We start from the raw sequence: 21,129 nt of genomic DNA, 5'->3' as shown, positions 1-21,129 counted from the left end.
TTTATCAATTTCAACAGGAAATTTTCATGGATTTAGGCTGTCATAACAAAAGTTGCCACTTACTAAAAACATTAAATGAAAATGCGTTGTTTGAAGTTTATGTTATTTGTGGTAAAGTTATACTAGTCTATGACTTCCAAAAAAAAAAAAAAAATTGGGCGAGGCGAAGTTCGCCGGGTCAGCTAGTATACATATATATAGATTTGCCAGAATACCAAAATGAGACTCCTGACTAACAGACTTACAAAATTACGATTGTAACAATTAGAGACATGAGACAATCGTGACAAGCAGAATACCGATATAAGTATAATTAAACTGAAAGACACAAGTAAGTATTGTATTTAAACTGAAAGACACAAGTAATATATTTAAAGCAAAAAGGCACAACCGAACGCTGCTAAGCTCAGAACCCAAATGTGACCTGTCAGCGTCCGCGGGTTGGCTATCTATTTCGAGTCAGCGTTGTTAATTTTGTATTAGGTACGGTTGCTATATTTGGTACGGTCGCGTTTTGCTCGTACGAGATCTTGTTGACCGTACGGTCGAGTCTACTGATCCCACATATGTATATTCATTCAGTTCATTCCACAACGCTTAAAAGACCGGCAGACCTATTTTTTCATAGAAATGTTACATTTACCCCCGAGGACATAGAAAAATTAAACAAAGCATCTTAGAAAAATTAGCTCAGAAACAAAGAAAGGATATCGAATACCATAACAAAAATAAGAAGGAAATAAAAGCATATCTACCAGGACAAATAATAACTGTTAAGACAAATAGGAGATTAGGAACTAATGCCGGCCATAGACCACACAAGTAAACTGCACAAGTCTAGCGCTGTGCAAAAAAAAACTGCGACTCGCACTATACAAGCCAACTGTGCAGTTTTTATTTTAATGTTGAAAGCGAAACAGACAACATGTGTAAATATTGCGCGATACCACCATATCTCTGTTTGCGTCGGGATATTTCTGTTTTAATTTTAAAACTAATTTTTCGCATGCTTCAGCTTTCATTATTCTGTTGCTATATTCTTTGCTTTTTATTCGCCATAATGAAGGTGATTCTTTATAAAAGTCAAGGAACTCGGCCCAAAACTGTTTGTCATCACTCATAATTAAAATAAATGCGTTGTTTCCTTTTTTGTTTTGATGTTAACTTCACAAAAACTGAAACAAAACTGAGCTAATTTCGCCATATACTACGCAAATTCACTGCGCAGTACTCAGACTTGTGTAAAAATATCAAAGTCGTTTTGATATTGCTCAGTTCACTGCACAAGTAGCACAAACACCCCCATACACTACACAAACGCACTGTGCAGTGCTAGACTTGTGCAGTTTACTTGTGTGGTCTATGGCCGGCATAAGCTAAGTAAAATCTACAGTAAGGAAATAGTTAAGGAAGTGGTGTACCCCAAGGCTCAGTGTTAGGCCCACTATTATGGAATCTTATGTACGATGGGGTGCTAAAAAGACAGCAACCAACAGATATTAAACTAGTAGCTTACGCGGATGATCTCATGGTGGTAGCAGTAGCCAAACAATTAGCCGACCTGAGAAATAAATGTAATGAGTGCATAAATGATCTACGCCAATGGTTCTCTTCTGTGAATCTGAAACTGGCGGAGGAAAAAACAGAAGTTTTACTCATAAGTACTAGGAAGATAGAAGAACGAATAGAGCTCACTATAGGGGAGTGCGAGATTACCTCACAGCCGCAACTGAAGTATCTGGGAGTAATATTGGACTCCAAATTAAAATTTAAAGAACACCTGGAGTATTCTTCCGCGAAGGCAAACAAAATCTATAATGCCCTATCGAGAATGATGACCAACACAGGCTGTGTGCGTTCCAGCCGGCGATTCTTAATAGCGAAAGCAATGAGTTCCGTAATACTGTATGCGGCACCAGTTTGGATACAGGCAATGGATATAAAAGCGTATGCTAAACAAATAATTGCAGTGCATAGGCTTTCTGCAATTCGAGTAATAAGTGCTTTCCGGACTATATCAACCGACGCTGCTGAAGTATTAGCCAGCATGCCGCCCATTGACATCCAGGGAGATGAACTCGAGCGTTTATATCATCTATCAGCGCCTAAAACAGTATCGGCAAAGACAGAGGAGAGGAACAATAGCATTAAAATGTGGCAGGAGCGGTGGAATTCCTCATCCAAAGGGCGTTGGACCCACCGACTTATACCGGACATCCATTCGTGGATAGACAGACAGCATGGGGACCTAGACTTTCATCTGACCCAAATACTTAGTGGACACGGGTGCTTCAGAAGCTACCTTTTCAGATTCCACAATGACATTAGTCCGAACTGTCCGACGTGTACAGAGCATATAGAAGACTCTGAACATGTACTTTTTTATTGCCCTAGATTTTCAAATACAAGGGAAAAACTAAAAACCACACTCGGTGGTAGTTTTACAGTCGATAATCTAACGACACTCATGTGTCAGTCGACCGATAAATGGAAAGCTGTCAGCGAAGCGTCAGCATCCATAATGACAAAACTGAGACTTTTTGAACAATTTAGGCGTCCGTCAGTCCGCACGATAGAGGAGACTTAAATGTCTTGTCCCTCCCACGAAGTAATACTTAACCGGTGGTTCCGTGGGAGAGTCTTGAGGTGGGAGTAGGTTAGGTTTAGCGGATTAAAGTTCCGCACTCCGGCTTTCGATGCTTCCCCCTACTATAAAAAAAAAAAAAAAAAAAAAAAAAAAAAAAAAAAAAAGGAAGATAGAAATAGTACCGTGTTAACTGAAAAAGGAAAATAACTCACAAAGGTAGAATACGTACCTAATTGTGTACTAACATTCTTTTCCAGAATATTACTACCACTATGCCTGGCGGAAGTACAGATCCTAACTTCATATTCGACCTAATAACACAGATATGAACCCAACTGAACAATCTGAGCAAAAAAAAAAGATCAAGGTAGCGCATGGAAATGGATTGCCGGAAGTCCAGACCATGAAGACTACGAAATAATTTTAAATAAAATCAATAATATCTTACAAAATAACAATAATCAGGTATAAATTAATAAACTTACAATAGACAAAATTAGCGAGATAACAAATATAATTAAAATTATACAAAATGAAAAAAGTTTAGAAATTAAATAACTTTTACAGCTAAAATACAAATTAGAAATAACTATGGAAGAAACTTTAAATATTGATACGCGATACATTGGGCAAAAGCCAACATAATAAATTCGTTTATTTTATCAAACGAAGTAATAGACAATATCCCATGCGTAAATCTAGACGAAGCACTGGAATTTTCCGAAATAAAAAATGCAACTAATTGCAAAATTATAATTTATATTGTGAGCCTCTCAACCGTAGATAACCAAATTTGTAAAACTTTAGATATTAGAGCATTAAAAAATAACGGGAGAATCAATAAAATTAATTTCAATGCAATTTTAAACTGCGGAAAGGGAATTTATGAATTCGAAAATTATTGAAAAAAATATAATTCCCTACAAATATGCTTGAGTAACAATGTAGTGATTTAAGTTATGATCTTTTAAAAAGTCGTTTGCCAAAATGCACGGAGGTCAATAAACAGCATATCCCAACTATGGAGGAAGTGGGGCCTGGAATAATAATGCTAAATAAATGTGATGGAGCAATCTCAATAAACAACGAATCTAAATTTTTAAACGGGACATTCATGATTTTGTATGCCATGGTAACCATTGTTACCAACAGGAAAAAATTCTACAACGAAGAAAGAACGCTCCACTCAACATACAGAAATTCCTCTCGCTGGAGATGCTGAAGCAGCTTAACTTCAACAATACAAAAGAAGTAAGTCCGTTAGAAGCAGCAAAAAGAGTCAAACGTGGAATCAGCATCACTCTAATCGTCATTTTAATAGTCATTGCCTTAATTTTCGGGAAAAATCTTTTGATGAAACAAAAAGAATAGATGGACTCAACCAATTTTTCAATACACCTAAAGATTCAAACGAGGACGTTTGAATTTCAAGGGGGGACTAGTTAGCACCCCACACATTTAAAAATTATTATATAATGCATATCATATGATACAAAGCAATAGAATACGACACGAACTAAATCGCTGAAAGTGCGACACGTGTAGTGGCAATCTGTGGGAAGCGCAGCGTCAGCAAACTCCATACTCGTTGCAGCGGCAAACATAGGTGTTAATACCTCAATATAGTTTCTTACAATCCTTACCTCTGGTGGGGGCAATGCAAGACTTTTATTTAGGGAGAACTTATTCATTCTGATTTTATTTCGTATTTTACTTGCTTATAAACAAATTTTAAAACTATCTTAAATAACTAAATATATGTGTATGTGTGTATGTTTGTACGTGTTGCAGCATATTGTTTATTGCTGTTTGACATGGGGTTATTTCGAAATGTACAATTTAATACATATGTGTGTGTGTTTAATGTTATCTCTTCTGTAAATTTATGATTTGTGTCTCATGGATTTTTATTATTATTAGATGCGCATTGCATTTAAATGCATTATGTATATATGTATATATGTATGTATATTAATATATAAATAGATATTTCTATTTAGTAGAATTTCGGCTTTGCTGATAAGTAAGCATGTTCAATGATATTTGAACATATTGCCGAGGGAAAGAAATGATTATTTAAAACTAGTGGACTGTATATGAAAATTTATATGTATGGTACTTAAACTTAACTTTCCTAAATTTAGTCCTTTTGCGCTTGTAATATCGATGCATCCATTTGTTCACTTTTGTGCCCAATATCGTTGCAGTCGCTGGTGTGCATCTGCTTCGTTTGTCACCAATCCAACGTTGAAGTCCTTTCCATTTGGTTGTGGTTGTAAAATCATTTAAATCACCTTCCGCATGGTTCTGCATTTTAGCAGTTTTGCGAACTGTAATTGTTGGCTGCTTTCTATAGGGTGATTTTTTAAGAGCTTGATAACTTTTTTTAAAAAAAAAACGCATAAAATTTGCAAAATCTCATCGGTTCTTTATTTGAAACGTTAGATTGGTTCATGACATTTACTTTTTGAAGATAATTTCATTTAAATGTTGACCGCGGCTGCGTCTTAGGTGGTCCATTCGGAAAGTCCAATTTTGGGCAACTTTTTCGAGCATTTCGGCCGGAATAGCCCGAATTTCTTCGGAAATGTTGTCTTCCAAAGCTGGAATAGTTGCTGGCTTATTTCTGTAGACTTTAGACTTGACGTAGCCCCACAAAAAATAGTCTAAAGGCGTTAAATCGCATGATCTTGGTGGCCAACTTACGGGTCCATTTCTTGAGATGAATTGTTGTCCGAAGTTTTCCCTCAAAATGGCCATAGAATCGCGAGCTGTGTGGCATGTAGCGCTATCTTGTTGAAACCACATGTCAACCAAGTTCAGTTCTTCCATGCAACGGCTTCTGGTTGCTCTTCACCCCAAATGCGGCAATTTTGCTTATTTACGTAGCCATTCAACCAGAAATGAGCCTCATCGCTGAACAAAATTTGTCGATAAACACATTTCGAACCGAACACTGATTTTGGTAATAAAATTCAATGATTTGCAAGCGTTGCTCGTTAGTAAGTCTATTCATGATGAAATGTCAAAGCATACTGAGCATCTTTCTCTTTGACACCATGTCTGAAATCCCACGTGATCTGTCAAATACTAATGCATGAAAATCCTAACCTCAAAAAAATCACCCGTTATAATTTATGAAATCCTTTCCTTCTTTGGTACGATTCGGATTTGGCTCAACTAAAACATCTTTGCCCTTTTTCGGCAATTGTGTTGGTTTATATGTTAACTGAACTTCCTCTTCCTTCTTATACGCTTCAGCATCATCTTCCAAAATATATTCAATTATTTCAGTTTCGTCCTTATCTTCAGTCAATTTATCCTGGACTGCACTTTCCCACATTTCTTCAATATGTGAGTCTGCCGGAAGAGATAAGTGCGAAGGTACCAATTCAGTTGATTTTTGTTTTTTATCTTTCTCTATTATTTCTGTTGTTTTTTCCTCAACAGAAGATAGAGGGAGTAATCGGATTGTTATTAGCTTTTCTTCAGTTTTTGAAGGCTTACGAAGTTCTTCAATTGATTCTTCTTCGACTTCATTTTCCTTTCTATTTTCCTCTATTACTTCTGCTGTTTTTTCCTCAACAGAAGATAGAGGGAGTAGTGGAATTTTTATAAGTTTTAAAATTTGGCCCATATCGCCATAAAATGGTGGAATTTTTATTATTTTTCTTTCTTCAAAGTTAGGGCGATAAGAAATTTTAGGCTCTTCTTTTTGTAACTTTTTCTTTAAACGTTTGAGCTCTTCGTAGTATTCGTCATAAATTTCTTCGAATAAGATTTCAATTTCTTCATTGAAATCTAATTCGCCTTTTAGTTTTTGAATATCTACGAATAAAAAGTCTAAACACTTTAAATGATCGTTGTTGATCATTAATTCCATACTTAGATCTTCCATTTTTCTTCTGAGGTTTTCAACTTTCCTCATGAATAAGGAAGTTCTTCGATCTAAATCTTGGTGTTTAGCTTCAACTTCTTCAATTTTTGTTTTACTTGATGGCTTTGTTGGAAAAGTGTTGGACGTGTACAACACCTTTTCGGAAAAATCTGCTTGGGCTTAGGAATTTTCTTCTTGTTTTTTTCCCATTTTGAGAGTTTTTTCGCAACCCTTTTTTTATTTATTAATTAACTGCTTGTTGTTCCCCAAAGAAATCGTTGGAAGTATATTAATTTGGTCGCCTAGTTGACCTGCTGTGCCTCGACTCACAGCCGCGGAATATCTCTTGGATAGCAGTTAGATCACTGCGTTTAGTCTCTGCTAAAACGGCTTAGCGATCGGTTTTAATGCGGGAATATACACCCGTCTTACAAATATTTTTATGTTGCTAATATGCGGGAATATACACCCGTCTTATAATTATTGTTGTTTTAATTTTCCTGTATTTTGAATAGGGCCTTTTTGTATTTTGCCTGTTTTGTAAATACAGGACTTTTTAATTTTGGCCGAGCACTAAATCCGGCTCGATGACCAAAATATGTTTGTAACTCAATAAAGTTCTATCATTCCTTACCTCTGGTGGGGGGAAATGAAAAGACCTTCATCGAGTGAGAATTTATTCATTCTGATTTTATTTCGTATTTAGCGGTAAAGTGGCGTAATGCGTTTGCCAAATTGTGTACCTGCATTCCTGAGCATTCTTAAGCTTGCATGGTACAGTACACTATATAACAAAATATTTATTTTGTTAACTTGTATAAGTGTCGTTGATACTGGTATTAACTCGCATGGTCATCCCAGCTTGAGATGTTCAACTCGTTCAAAAATCGAGTGGTGGCACAAATCGAATTGTGGACCAAGGCTGACAAATACAACGTAGATGAAGAGGTCTACACTTGGAGAAATTCGGCATACGATCTGAAGAGTACTTGAATTATTTTGAAGTGTAAACACTTCAACGTGGGAAGTATGTTCAGATTTCTGAACAGTTTTTAAAGACTGCAATTGTAAATAAGATATTTTTGTAAATCTATATAGAAACAGAAATCAGAAACACTTTTGTTTAAGATATGTGTACATTAGGGTGATTCAAAAAAAAATTTTTTGTTTTTTTTTATTGGTACTCGGAAAAATGGGTTCCTAGACACCTCTAAGAAATCCTCTCCAAATATGAGTTTTTAATTGTAACGGGAAGGTCCTCCGCCTAACGGTTTTCTATTTTTCCTTATTATCAGATAGAAAAATTTATATCTCGCTTCCAACTACTTAAAAAAATATCTTGTTAATTAGGTTTTGTAGGAAATTGAATGCTCTAAAATATGGTCTCTTATGATTTTTTCGTAAACCCAACCGTTTAAAAGATATTAACGGTTGAAATTTGACTATTTTTGGAAAAATTCTTTATTTCTTATTAATTTTATAACTCAATGAAAAAAAATTATTATGAATGATGAAACATATAGTTTTGTAGGAAATTTACTGCTCTATAAAAATGGTCTACTATGATTTTTCGATTAAGTTAAGCGTTTACGAGATATTCATCGTCAAACATCAATGCATATTAGGGTGGATCAAAAAAAAAAAATATTTTTTTTCGTTTGGTTCTGTGAAAAACAGGTTCCTAGACACCTCTAAGAAATCCTCTCCAAAAACCTATTCATAATAATTTTTTTTCATTGAGTTATAAAATTAATAAGAAATAAAAAATATTACCAAAAATAATCAAAGTTCAACTGTTAATATCTTTTAAACGGTTGGGTTTACGAAAAAATCTTAAGAGACCATATTTTAGAGCATTCAATTTCCTACAAAACCTAATTAACAAGATATTTTTTTAAGTAGTTGGAAGCGAGATATAAATTTTTCTATCTGATAATAAGAAAAAATAGAAAACCGTTAGGCGGAGGACCTTCCCGTTACAATTAAAAACTCATATTTGGAGAGGATTTCTTAGAGGTGTCTAGGAACCCATTTTTCCGAGTACCAATAAAAAAAAACAAAAAATTTTTTTTTTGAATCACCCTAGTGATGTCGGTATGTACAGTATATTAGTATTAAGATTTGTGTATGTACTTTGCATATGGCGCTTACATAAATTATGATAAGAAAATCTATAAATAAAGGAGGTCTGGGCAATCAGAGCTGAGTACTATTTTATAACCGAAACCTTCGCGTTGTGATTTAGTCAAAGACGATCGAATCTTTCCCGACAATGCTGTAATGCAAGAAGGGGTTGGAGGGGTCAAGTTTTCGCGCAATTGTATCTATTTTAGGTGCAAAGATACACTGTTATGAATAAAATATGTTCTGCAATTTTCATTGAGACTTGACTGAAATATTGGCGGATATATCCAACATAAAGTGACCTAGAAGTTCTAAAATCTATGTATTAGGTACATGGGGGCTCAGGAAAGTATTGACCCGATTCAACCCATTTTTGACACAATGAAATAATATTGTCAGAAAAAGATTCTGTGTGAATTTCAATTTCATATCTCACACATTGAACGATATTTTCGTTCAAAAGTCAACTATTGGTAGCGGGTTCACATATTCGGTACCAAGGGGCTTGAACTGTTGTGGTTGCATTTAGACAATTATTGGTCAAAATGTAGCTTACTTTAACGAAATTATTACAGCAAAATTTTATTCCGTTACATTAATTAATTCTTTATTTGTGTACTGGAAAATGAAAGAATCAAATGGAATTTTAAATTGTGTTATATGGGAAGTAGGCGTGATTGTAGTCCGATTTCGTTCATTTTCACAGAGTGACACAGGAAAATGAAAATAATGTAACGTTCCAAATTTTGTAAAAATCGGTCAGTCGGGTCTCGAGATATGGGATTTCACCAGAAAATACGCGGTGCCACGCCCATTGTCCAATTTTCATACCGGCGCCGATAGAGCCCCCTTATACCATCTACATACCACCTGTATAAAATAATTAAGCAGGATTTCAGTATTTAATAAAAAAAAATAAATAAAGCAGTACTCATTTTATGCAACTAACAAACTTTTTTAAACGCGCTTTTTTTAAAGGGGGAAAGACGGGGAAAATGTTTAAGCTTACATGTTAAGTAGAAACCCTGTAGTTTACTAGGAAAAATAATTCATAGCTCGACCTCGACCGACACTATAAAAAAAACACTAATTTCTTAAAAATTTTGTGTTTTTAATGATTCATTGTTTTCCCGAAAAAAACATAATAATAAATTATATCATTAATATTAAATACATACCATGTTGTCTTGAATCCATAAAAATATTTTCAAGAATTCCATTCACGCAAAAAAAAACGCACTTGCAATCCGAGAACAATGGAGAGTTTCGCGAATAAGCACGTGCGTACTGAACGAAGTCTAGGTTCCGACTACTTGTGTGGCAATATAGCGGCCTGAAGGTCATTCATTTAACCGGTTCATTGTAGATCGGTTATTTAGGTACCAAAAAAAAAACAATTTTGAGTACCATCGCTGAAGTTTGTAATTTTCAATTTTGTCTGGTTTTTTGAGGGTAAATGCTTCTATGTGGGCCGGTCATCTGCGTCGTACTTGCGCCTGATAATTAAATAGAAAAAGGTATGTACTTAACTGAAGATTACGACTTTAATATTTTATTTGTATTTCCTAACAAAAAGACTGAATAAAATCCAAACCTTGCTTATTCCTTTCCTCTAAAGCAAAACAGCGTTCGCCGGGTCCTCTAGTACATAAATATTTTTATCTGAGAAATGAGAAAACCGTTAGGCGGAAGACCTTCCCGCTATAATTAGAATCTAACCAAGTGAAAAAAGTCGTTTACCTTAATATGTATTTCTTCTATATATATATATATATATATAATTAAATGTTATTTAATAAACCATGTTTTAGTAACTGGTGAACTCACCTTTATTTCCGAACTCACTTGCTATTCTAGAAAGGACAACGCACAGAACGGGCTTTCTGGATTTTCATATTCACAATGCTGTTTTATTTCTCACTTTTGTTATAAAAAGATATCACACAGCACAGGTTTTCGGATTTTATATTTATTTAATTTATAAACGTTCTCAAATGTTAACAATTGGTCGAATATTCCAATCGGCGGCGGAATCGACGAACGAAGATGTATGTGGGAGGAAAAGAAAAGGAAAAGGCGAAAAGCGTATGGGCAAAGGCTTGGAGTCGACTCGTACGAAAAGTAAAAGCGAAGTGAAGTGGCTGGAGTTGTCCGTCCCTTTTTTGTGTTCTAGTTGGAAGTGTCATGTTTGAGTGTATTGGTGTGATGTGTAGTGATGTGGAAGGTGAGTGGTGAGTGTGGTGTGATGTTATGATGATTTGTGTTGAAATGTGGTGTGGCTGTGTTTCATTACAGGGTAGGCCGAGAGTCATTTAGACATCCCGGCCCCCCTAGGCAAATTATTAGCCTAGTAGCCTTTGTAATTGCTGCAATGTGGCCACCACGTTACTGAGCCTAGTGGGTTGGCGAGACCGCGGCCTAGGTTGACGCCGCCGCGTAGATGTATTGGGTTGTTGGCGTCGCGTACGGGTTCGGGATTCTGGTGGTGGCTCAGCTCTTCGTGGTCGGGCAGCACGGTTCGCCTGCGGTCGTCGGGTCGTGGCACGACTGGAAGGGGCAAGTAATTGTCTGCCGTCCCGATGAAGGAGCGTGTGATGCGACCGCATGCATATTTGGCACGTATACCCGGATACACTCCGATGTGGAGTGGGTAGGTGCCAGACAATTTAGGTAATGGCCATGTGCCTGGACAATCTGCTGGCGGAGCGGAGGCAGCATCCTCTTAAAAATGCCGCAGTGCGGCAACCTGTGGGGGCGGCGGCAAAGCGGGCATCGGAGGCGCTGTGGGTCTGCTGGCACCGGCGTCGGATTTGCGTGTGTTGCACTTCGGGCAACGGTTGGTTGCGTTGTGGCCGTGGAATTTCGAGGAGCTGGTGTAGGCCCCGTTCGTGGCACGTGAATGGTCGACCGAACGGCTGGCGTTGGTGCTAGCGGCATATCGACATCCATTTGATCTGTCAAAGATATTTACGTTATATGTTTGTGGTATACGGATATGATAGTTGGTGCTACGTTAGGTGGCACTGGTGAGTAGTCATGTGGACCACCCATCTATTACTACGTTTGCGGTTTTCATTAAGATAGGATTTGTGGTTTGTTTTGCGGGTTATATCGATTTATCGTTTATTGTTTACGGTTTACGTGTCGGTTTTATCGGCTGTGGGCAAAAAGCATAGTTTAACGAGCGGCCGAGTTAGTGTTCCGCTTTGCGTACGGAGATCAACTACGCGAATATGACCGTCGGAGCCGTGGTAAAGCTTCTCTATGCGGCCAAGCCGCCATTCAGTGGGGGGGAGACAATCGTCATGAATTAAGACACAATCTCCAAGTTTATGCGCGTTTTCTGGTGTTTTCCACCGGTACCTTCTGTGGAGGTCCTTTAAATAATCTTCCTTCCATCGAAGACTGAAATCGTGATGGAGAATTTTAATTCTTTCCCATCTGTTTAATAAGGAAAGCGACTCCACGCCTGGCTCAGGTGTGGACAGAATGGGCGCTCCTTTAAGAAAATGCCCTGGTGTGAGGGCTGTAAAGTCTGATGGATCTTGCGAGAGGGCTGCGAGAGGCCGTGAGTTGAGAACAGCTTCAATTCTAGTTAAGAGTGTCGTGAACTCTTCATAATTGAATTTATAAGTGCCAGCTAGCTTCTTGAAATGTGATTTGAAGCTTTTTACGGCTGATTCCCATAAACCACCCATGTGTGGAGCGCTTGGGGGGATAAACTGCCAATTGATGCCTTGGGGAGCATATTTTTGTATAATGTCAGGTGATACTTGTTTCATAAAATCCACAAATTGTTTCTCTGTGGCTCTTTGAGCTCCGATAAATGTTTTACCATTATCGCTCATGATTTTGGATGGAAAGCCACGTCGTCCGACGAAGCGAGCAAATGCCGCGAGGAAAGCCTCCTTTGTCACATTGAAACATAGCTCAAGGTGTACTGCTTTTGTCGTAAAACAGACAAAGACAGCCACATAGCCTTTCATCAGGGTGGGAGACCGTAGCATGGACGCCTTTATTTGAAAAGGGCCAGCAAAGTCGACACCTGTAGTGGTGAAAGGCAGAGCAAAGTTACAGCGTTCCGGTGGAAGTGCTGCCATAATCTGCGTTCTCATTTTCTGCTTGTGCATAGTGCAAACCTTGCACGTGAAAATGCACTTCTTAATTTGGGGCTTAAGGCGGGTACTGCATGAGGCGATGTTCGGCGTGTAACATGAGTATATGGATATAATTGATGAATAATGTGGCAAATGAGGATTTCTCTGGTATTATTATAGGATGGCGTTCGTTATACGTAAGGCTGGAATTAGCAAGCCGGCCGTTTGCACGAAGCAGACCTTTCGTGTCTGTAAATGGGTTTAGTACTAAGAGTGAGCTCTTTTTGTCAATTGGCTTCGATTCTCTTAGTAACCCTAGGTCGCGGCTGAAGTAGCGCGTTTTGGTTGATGCGATAAGAGCGACCTTCGCTTTTTGTAAGTCTTGGTGCGTCAATGTATCGCATTGGGGGCAAGTTGCTCCCTTTACCTTAAGTTTGAGTCGCTCTACGAATTTGAGAATATAGGCGACTACTCTGAGTGCTCGGGGGAACGATGAAAATCGTTCAAGGATGTCAGCATCATCCATTGTTGTGTGATAAGTGGCGATTTTTCGACTTTCTGGGGCAATTATGTTGCGCATTGGCGATTGTGGCCAAGAATCGGGAGATTCTGTTAACCATCGGGGGCCATTCCACCAGAGGGTGGTGGTGGCGAGATGAAGGGGTTTGCACCCTCTTGTCCCAAGATCGGCAGGATTGTCAGCACTGGCTACGTGGCGCCAAGTGGCTGATCCTACTAGATCAAGTATTTGAGACGTTCGGTTAGAAATATATGTTTTCCACGCGTGTGGTGGTTTTTCTAACCAGGCTAGAACTATTTCGGAATCGGACCAGAGGTATAATTTATATTTTGCCATGTTTAAGTGGGTCTGCACCATGGAGACGAGCTTTGCTAGTAGCAGAGCGCCACAGAGTTCAAGTCGTGGTAGACTTATGGTTTTTAGAGGCGCAACTTTTGCTTTTGCCACTAGTAGGTGGCTTGTAGTTGCAATATCGCTTTGGGTGCGCACATATATAGTGGCACAATATGCCTTTTCAGAGGCGTCGCAGAAGCCGTGTAGTTCCACCTTGTATTCGGGGGAATAGTTTACCCACCGTGGAATTTGTATCTGCGAAATGTCTTTTAGGTTATTAGCAAACTGGGACCATCTTTCTAAGCAAAGAGGTTTCACTTGTTCGTCCCAGTCAGTTCCATAATTCTTGGATCAGCATTTTCGCTTGTATCATAATTGGCGAAAGCCATCCTGCGGGGTCGAAAAGTTTTGTCACAGAAGAGAGAATTTGGCGTTTTGTAATGGCGGATAATGCGGATATGGACTCAGTCGTGTATGAAAACTGGTCCGATATCGCATTCCATTGGATGCCCAGTGTTTTTGTTGTACTTTCCTTTTCGAATATAAGGAAATTAGTATCCAACAAATTGTCGTTTGGTATATTTTTCAAGATATTTGGGTGATTAGCCGTGATCTTTTTTAGGGGAAACCCTGCGGTGTTGAGGGCCTTTATCACTTGTGATAAGGACTCGTATGCTTGTGAGAAGCTGTGGCTCCCAGACAAGATATCGTCTACATACGTCTGTGTTTTTTAACACTTGTGTTGCCAGAGGGAATTCTGACTTTGTGTTTTCTGCCAGTTCGTGGAGTGTACGAATGACTAAGTATGGAGCACAGTTTACGCCAAAGGTTACTGTTAATTTAAAGTCGCGTAGTGGACTATTGGCAGATTTTCGGAAAATAATCCGTTGAAAATCTTGATCATCTTTATGAACCAGTATTTGTCGATACATCTTTTCGACATCCCCATTGAATACGTATTTCTATATATATACGCCAGTTTAATATGAGGAGCATTAGATCTGGTTGGAGTGTGGGTCCCGTAAATAGAATGTCATTTAGGGAATTCCCCGAGCTAGTGGTTCTAGAGGCATTGAAGACAACTTTGACTTTTGTTGTTTTTTTGTCAGGCTTTACTACTGCATGATGTGGCAAGTAGAAAGAGTAATATTTGCCTCTTATGATTTTTTCACATGGGCTTACTTCCTCCATGTGGTCTAAATGGAGGTATTCTTCTAAGACCCCATCATAATCTTGTTTGAGCTCACCTTTTCTAAGTAGGTTTTTTTCCATACTTAGAAACTGCTGCATTGCAGAGATGCGAGAGTGACCTAAGGCGAGTGTGTCTGGAAATTGTTGTTTTAGTGGTAGTCGTACGACATACCGACCATTAGCTGATCGAGTAGTTGTGGCTTTGTAAAAGTCTTCACAATACTGATCTTCTGGTGTTGTAATTGAAATGGGGGGGAGTTCTTCTAACTCTCAAAACTTTCTCAATTGTGAATTGAGGTACTCGTTTGAGATTTCTTCAACTTGAGTTGTCATTGCTGTGACTGGTTCCGCAACTAGTCCACTTAGGACCCATCCGAAAATTGTATTTTGCGCCAGTAGTGTTTTCGAAATTTTTTCAACACCTTCCAGTATTATTTGCGATATAAGATCGCTGCCTAATAGAAGGTGTATTTGAGCGGGGGTGTTGCAGTTGGGATCTGCTAGAGTCAGATGTGAAATCTTATCCCAATGCTTGCTACTTATTTGATAGCTTGGAAGCATGTTTGTTAGTTGCGGTAAGACAATAGCATTTGCTTGAATGCGCTTATCTGCTTGTGTGGAAATTAGGGTAATGGGACATATTTTGTTAGAGTTTTGTACTACTCTTCCGCCCATTCCCGTAATTTCATAGTTGGCATGTTTTGTTGGCAATTTTAATTTATTTTGGCCCTTAGACGCTATAAAGGATCGTTGGGACCCTTGGTCTATTAAGGCTCTTAGTTTGAACAGTTCTCCTCGATGTTCGATGGAGACAACTGCTGTGGGTAGTAGTACTCTACTATGATTTTCGCTGTGTAGCGTTTGAGTTTTTAATGCCTTTGAGCAGCATGGTGTCTCTTGGCAGTTTTGTTGCGTTTCTGTTTCGGGAGTTGCTGTTGCAACTAAATCCGTGGCTTTTTTTGAAAAAGCGCTACTTTGAGATGTGTTGGGAAAGTTGTTTATGTGCAACATAGAATGATGCCTTTCGTGGCAATATACGCAGTTTAATTTGCTTTCGCAAGCATTGAGATTGTGTGAGTGGGACAAGCAGTTTGTGCAGATTTTTTTTGACCTGACAAAGTTGTTCCTTTCATTCACATTCAATTTTTTAAATTTTTCGCAAGCTTTTAGCTTATGCCCTCCTGTACATAGTTCGCATGACGTGAATTTATTTTGTTCAGATGTGAACGATTGTGCTTTGAAAAAGCTTCTATTTAAATTGTTGTTGTTATTGACTTGGGGTCTATTGAAGCTTCTGTTTAGGTCGGGTTGAACGTTTTTAGTTCTGACTGTTTTTTTATCTACCCTTTCCGCAATTTCATATTGGGCAGTTAAGAAATCTTTCATTTGCTGCCACGTTGGGCAGTCTCTTCTTGATGAGAGCGATTGCTCCCATAGAAGTAATGATTTTTCTGGTAATGCTGCGGTGCATATGTTTACCAGAATAGGGTCCCAACTGTCTGTGGGAACATTTTGTGTCGTTAGAACCGACAAACAATTTGAAACAGTGGATTCTAATTTTATGAATTCTTCACTTGTTTCTTTTTGAATTTTCGGCAAGTTCATGAGTATGGTTACTTGCTTGTCGACCAATATTCTTTTGTTTTCATATCTGGCTTTCAGAGCTTCCCAAGCTAAATTGAAATTGTCATCACTTAATGCGAACTGTTTTACTATTACGCCTGCTTGACCTTTTGTTTTGTATCGGAGATGATACAATTTTGCGCTTGCGATAGTTTTGGATGGTTTATGTACACGGCAGTAAACATGTCCCGGAAGGACGACCATTGTTCATAACCTCCATGGAATATTTCTGTATCGCACGCTGGCACTTTGAGATGAATGCCTGTTGCCTCTTGGGCTTGCAATTGTGGTAACTCTACTCTACTGTGGGGAGTAGGTGCAATTGACTTTATAAGTTTTAGTTGATCTGCGATCATAATCTTCGTGTCTTCATACTGGTCTAAGCAGTTTTCAAATTTGGCGTATGCAGAAGATTTAAAGTTTTCTGGTAGATCTGAATCGTCAGTATCTACAATTGCGTCATATGCAGCTTGGAGACGTGTCCAAAAATTTTCAATCGTTTGGCTTTTTATTTCTAGCGCCGATTCAGAATTGTCTTGAATCGGCGAAGAAGCAAATCGAGTGCAGTATTTTATGAGACAGTCGCTCTCAGAAATGAATTTGGAGTATGATATGTCTTTCCCCCTCTTTTGTTTTGTAGCACCTTGCTTAGAGCGTGTAGCTTCTGCAGGTGTACATGGACTCTTATCGTCAGAAATCATTTTTGGAATTTTTAGAAATTGAGATGTTTTAGATTCTTTTGAATCTATATTCATTTAGAAAATGTAAATTTGTAAAATATTTGTGTATATTTTCTTTCAGTGTATACTGAGAACTTAATTAACCGAGAACTCTTTTAAGAGTTTTTTTTATTTCGTTTAAAAATTAATAAAATCGCGTTTATAGCTTTTATTACTCGCCGTTGTATCTACTTTTGATGGTGGTTGTGTTTATTATTATTATAATAATAATTACAATAATAATATATTATTATTATTATTATTTTTTTTTTTTTAATGTATTGCGAGTATATATTTTTTTCGGATTTATTGGTATGCCCTCGTACTTGTGTGCCGGAAAGGGTCAATACCTTTTGTATATAAGTATGTATGTATGTGTGCACGATATGTGCCTCGTATGCATATAAGTATGCTTAAATTATTTTAATATCAAGCAAACCTGCTTGTTTTTGTTCTGCAAATACAAGGGGTATTGCTTGAACCTGATGGCAATTTGGACTTAGAGTATATGAATATATGTATATATGCATATATGTATATATGGTATAATAATAATTTTTTTTATGTATTTATATAATAATTTTTTTCTTTTTTTTTTCTCGTTTTTTGTTAATTCGCGTTAGCAAATTACTTTAACGTTTATTTATTTTCCAAAATTGTATTAACTTTCCGTAATTTATTTGTCCTATGTATATGTGGTATATACTAGGCATGCGATTTATTTAAATGCAATTTATTGTTGTAATCGCGGTACTAGTACATGACGCAGGAAAGTTGGTTAGATTGGAAAAAGAGAAATGATATTTGCAGGTATTTAACTTCTGCTCTCAACACACATGTGTGACGGTATGTATATACTCGTATGTATGTTCCTATATTTGCCTCTAATAAATTTCGGCAAGTATATGTTCGTTAATTACCGAGCTACGGAAAGTTGATTTGCATGTATATATGTATGTGCGTTTCAATTTATAAATCATATGCTCCGCATTTATGTTTTCTTTTATTTCTTGTTTTGTACTTTTTACTATGCCTTTTGCTTATTAGTGCAATTCGCTTGCTGCTTTAAAAGCAGAAGGGGTGTCGGAAAATATTGCAAGTAGAATGTCCTTTTAAGGTTTTAATTTGTTGTGTGTGATTGTGTTCACAAAAAGAAGCATATATAAGCAATTAGTAATTTTAATACACGTATGGTTTTTATCAACTTTAATATCGGTATTTTGATATACCGTATTAAATGTTATTATCCGTTTAAATGAACTGTTTGAAGTTATAACAGAGTTATAATTGGCAAACCAGTTTTTTAAACATACATATGTACATGCATATAAATAAAAGGTGGAAGCGATACACTTACCCTTTTTCGCATCAAGGGAATTTTGGGGGAGTGTACTTAATTGTGGCTTGCCCTAATGTTTGTAGCTTTGTGCTTTATCCCACTGCTCTTGGTTTGCTCCTATTTCCTGTGTGCCTTGTATAAGTGGTTTTGTGTATGTTGCTTTTGCCTTTATTATCCGGGCCCGTTAGTGTGTTTTATTTAGTTTCGCGCCCGCTGTTGTTGTTGTTTTGTTTTCGTTTAATTTTTCCCTTTTTTTGGCGCGTTTTTGTTTGCTTCATATACATATATTTTTTTTTTTTTTTTTTATAGTAGGAGGAAGCATCGAAAGCCGGAGTGCGGAACTTTAATCCGCTAAACCTAACCTACTCCCAACTCAGGACTCTCCCACGGAACCACCGATTAAGTATTACTTCGTGGGAGGGACAGGACATTTAAGTCTCCTCTATTATGCGGACTGACGGACGCCTAACTTGTTCAAAAAGTCTCAGTTTTGTCATTATCCGCCAGCTCCAGACTCACAGATGAGAACCAATGGCGTAGACCATTTAAGCACTCATTGCATTTGTTTCTTAGGTCGGCTAATTGTTTGGCCACTGCTACCACCATGAGATCGTCCGCATACGCTATTAGTTTCACGTCTGTTGGTTGCTGTCTTTTTAGCACCCCGTCGTACATGAGGTTCCATAATAGTGGGCCTAACACTGACCCTTGGGGTACTCCACTCGTGATAGAGTAGCTCTTGGTACCTTCGTCTGTATCAAAAAGTAGCCTTCTGTTTTTAAAATAGCTCAATATAATGTTTATGAGGTATTCAGGGGCTTGTATTTCATCCAGGGCTTCGATTATGTGTGCCCATTTTGCCGAGTTGAACGCGTTCTTGACATCCAGGGTAATCAGCGCGCAGTACTTTTTTGTGCCACCTTTCCATCTTTTGCCACTTACTGCACATTTCGCAGTATCAACGACTTCTCGTAGTGCGTCAATAGTGGATCTCTTTTTTATAAAGCCGTATTGTCTCTCTGATAATCCACCGGCTTTCTGGATTGCTAACTCCAGGCGGTTTCTTATTATATTTTCGTACACTTTACCCATTGTGTCGAGCATACACAGTGGTCGGTACGATGAGGGTTCTTCCGGTGTTTTCTTTGGTTTTGGGAGCAGATACAGCGGTATTTTCCATACGTCGGGGAACACCTCTTCCTTTATACACGTGTTGTACATTTTAGCGAACAGTTGGGGTTTTGAGCTTATAGCTTCCTTCAGGGCCCTGTTGGGTATCCCGTCCAACCCAGGCGCTTTGGTGTTTTTGATTTTCCTTGCTATTGCCGATAGACAGCTTCCTTTCGTCGTTTGGTATATGAAATCCGGTCGTGTTTCGGGAATAGTGTTTCGACGACCTTTCCCATAAAAGAAGCATCTTAGGTTGCTGCTGCTTGTTTTTAAATCTGGACATACATATTTTGTATGCAGTACCCCAAGGGTCAAGGTTTGCTTCCTCACACAGCTTCTCCAAACATGATTTTTTGCTTCGTGTAATTGCCGACTTCAGGAGCCCCTTGTGGCTTTTGAATTCCTCCCTAAGGCGATTTTCGTTCGTTTCGCCCCAGTTACGCTGTAGACGCCGTCTAGCTGAGTGACAAAGCTTTCTCAGCGTGGAAATTTCATCATTCCACCAATATACAGGCCGCCGCTTGTGGTGATGTGACGTTTTACGCATTGTTGCATCGCATGCTGCCACGAGTTCTTTTCGAACTGCTGATACCAAGTGGGCGGCGCTGTCACCAGATGCCTTTGATGCACTCCAGACTAGGTCAAACAGGTCTGGGTCGAAATCTTGTTGTTTCCAACTTCGCCTTCGGGAGGGGTTTCTGCTAAGAAGCTCCTGCTCTCGGGAGTACGAAATTTGTGCTATAATTGCCATGTGATCGCTGTTTGTATATATGTCGGACACTTCCCACTTTATGTGCCTGCTCAGCGAATCGTTTGCAAACATAATGTCGATTATGGATCCTTTGTTTCCTTTTTGGTACGTGTTTCGCGTTCCACTGTTTATTATTATTAGGTTTGTTTGACTTAGGAATTCTTGGACTAGGCGCCCGGGATGGTTTGTATATCTGCTGCCCCATGCAGTCGACCATGCGTTAAAATCCCCCGCTATTACAATTGGAGTTTTGCCTCTGGTTTCTATAGAGAGCCGTAACAGGAAGTCTTCAAATTCTGTAATAGCTGCGCTGGGACGAGCGTAGCAGCTTACAAGATATATCCCTTGTATATTGGCCCATGTGAAGCAGTTATGAGCTTCTCTGGAGCTGGTCTTGAAGGGTTGGCCTTTGCAGGACCATATTGCTGCCTTACCAGATTTGTCTGCAATCCATGTGCTTTCTGGACGCTGGGAGTATTGTTCACTTAGTATAGTGACATCAATGTTCTCTTCTATGACTATCTGTTCTAGCAAATCCTGAGCCTCTGCACAATGGTTAAGGTTTAGCTGTAGTAATCTCATTTATTTAGAGACTTCATCATCTCGATATACGTTGGGCAAGTCGTGCTCATTACTGAGTGCTCTCCTTTGCAGAGCATGCAGCTCGGAGCGTTTGTGCATGCCTTTGCTAAATGCCCCGCGGTTCCACAGCGTGTACAATGGGAAGATCTGTCTGTCGAGCTGCAGCAATTTCGCGCCATGTGACCCAGGTGGAAACACTTATAGCATCTGGGGGCA

The sequence above is a fragment of the Bactrocera dorsalis genome, chromosome 6, assembly GCF_023373825.1.
Source record: "Bactrocera dorsalis isolate Fly_Bdor chromosome 6, ASM2337382v1, whole genome shotgun sequence".
Classification (NCBI taxonomy): Eukaryota; Metazoa; Arthropoda; class Insecta; order Diptera; family Tephritidae; genus Bactrocera; species Bactrocera dorsalis.
Note: the sequence above shows the minus strand (reverse complement) of the source record.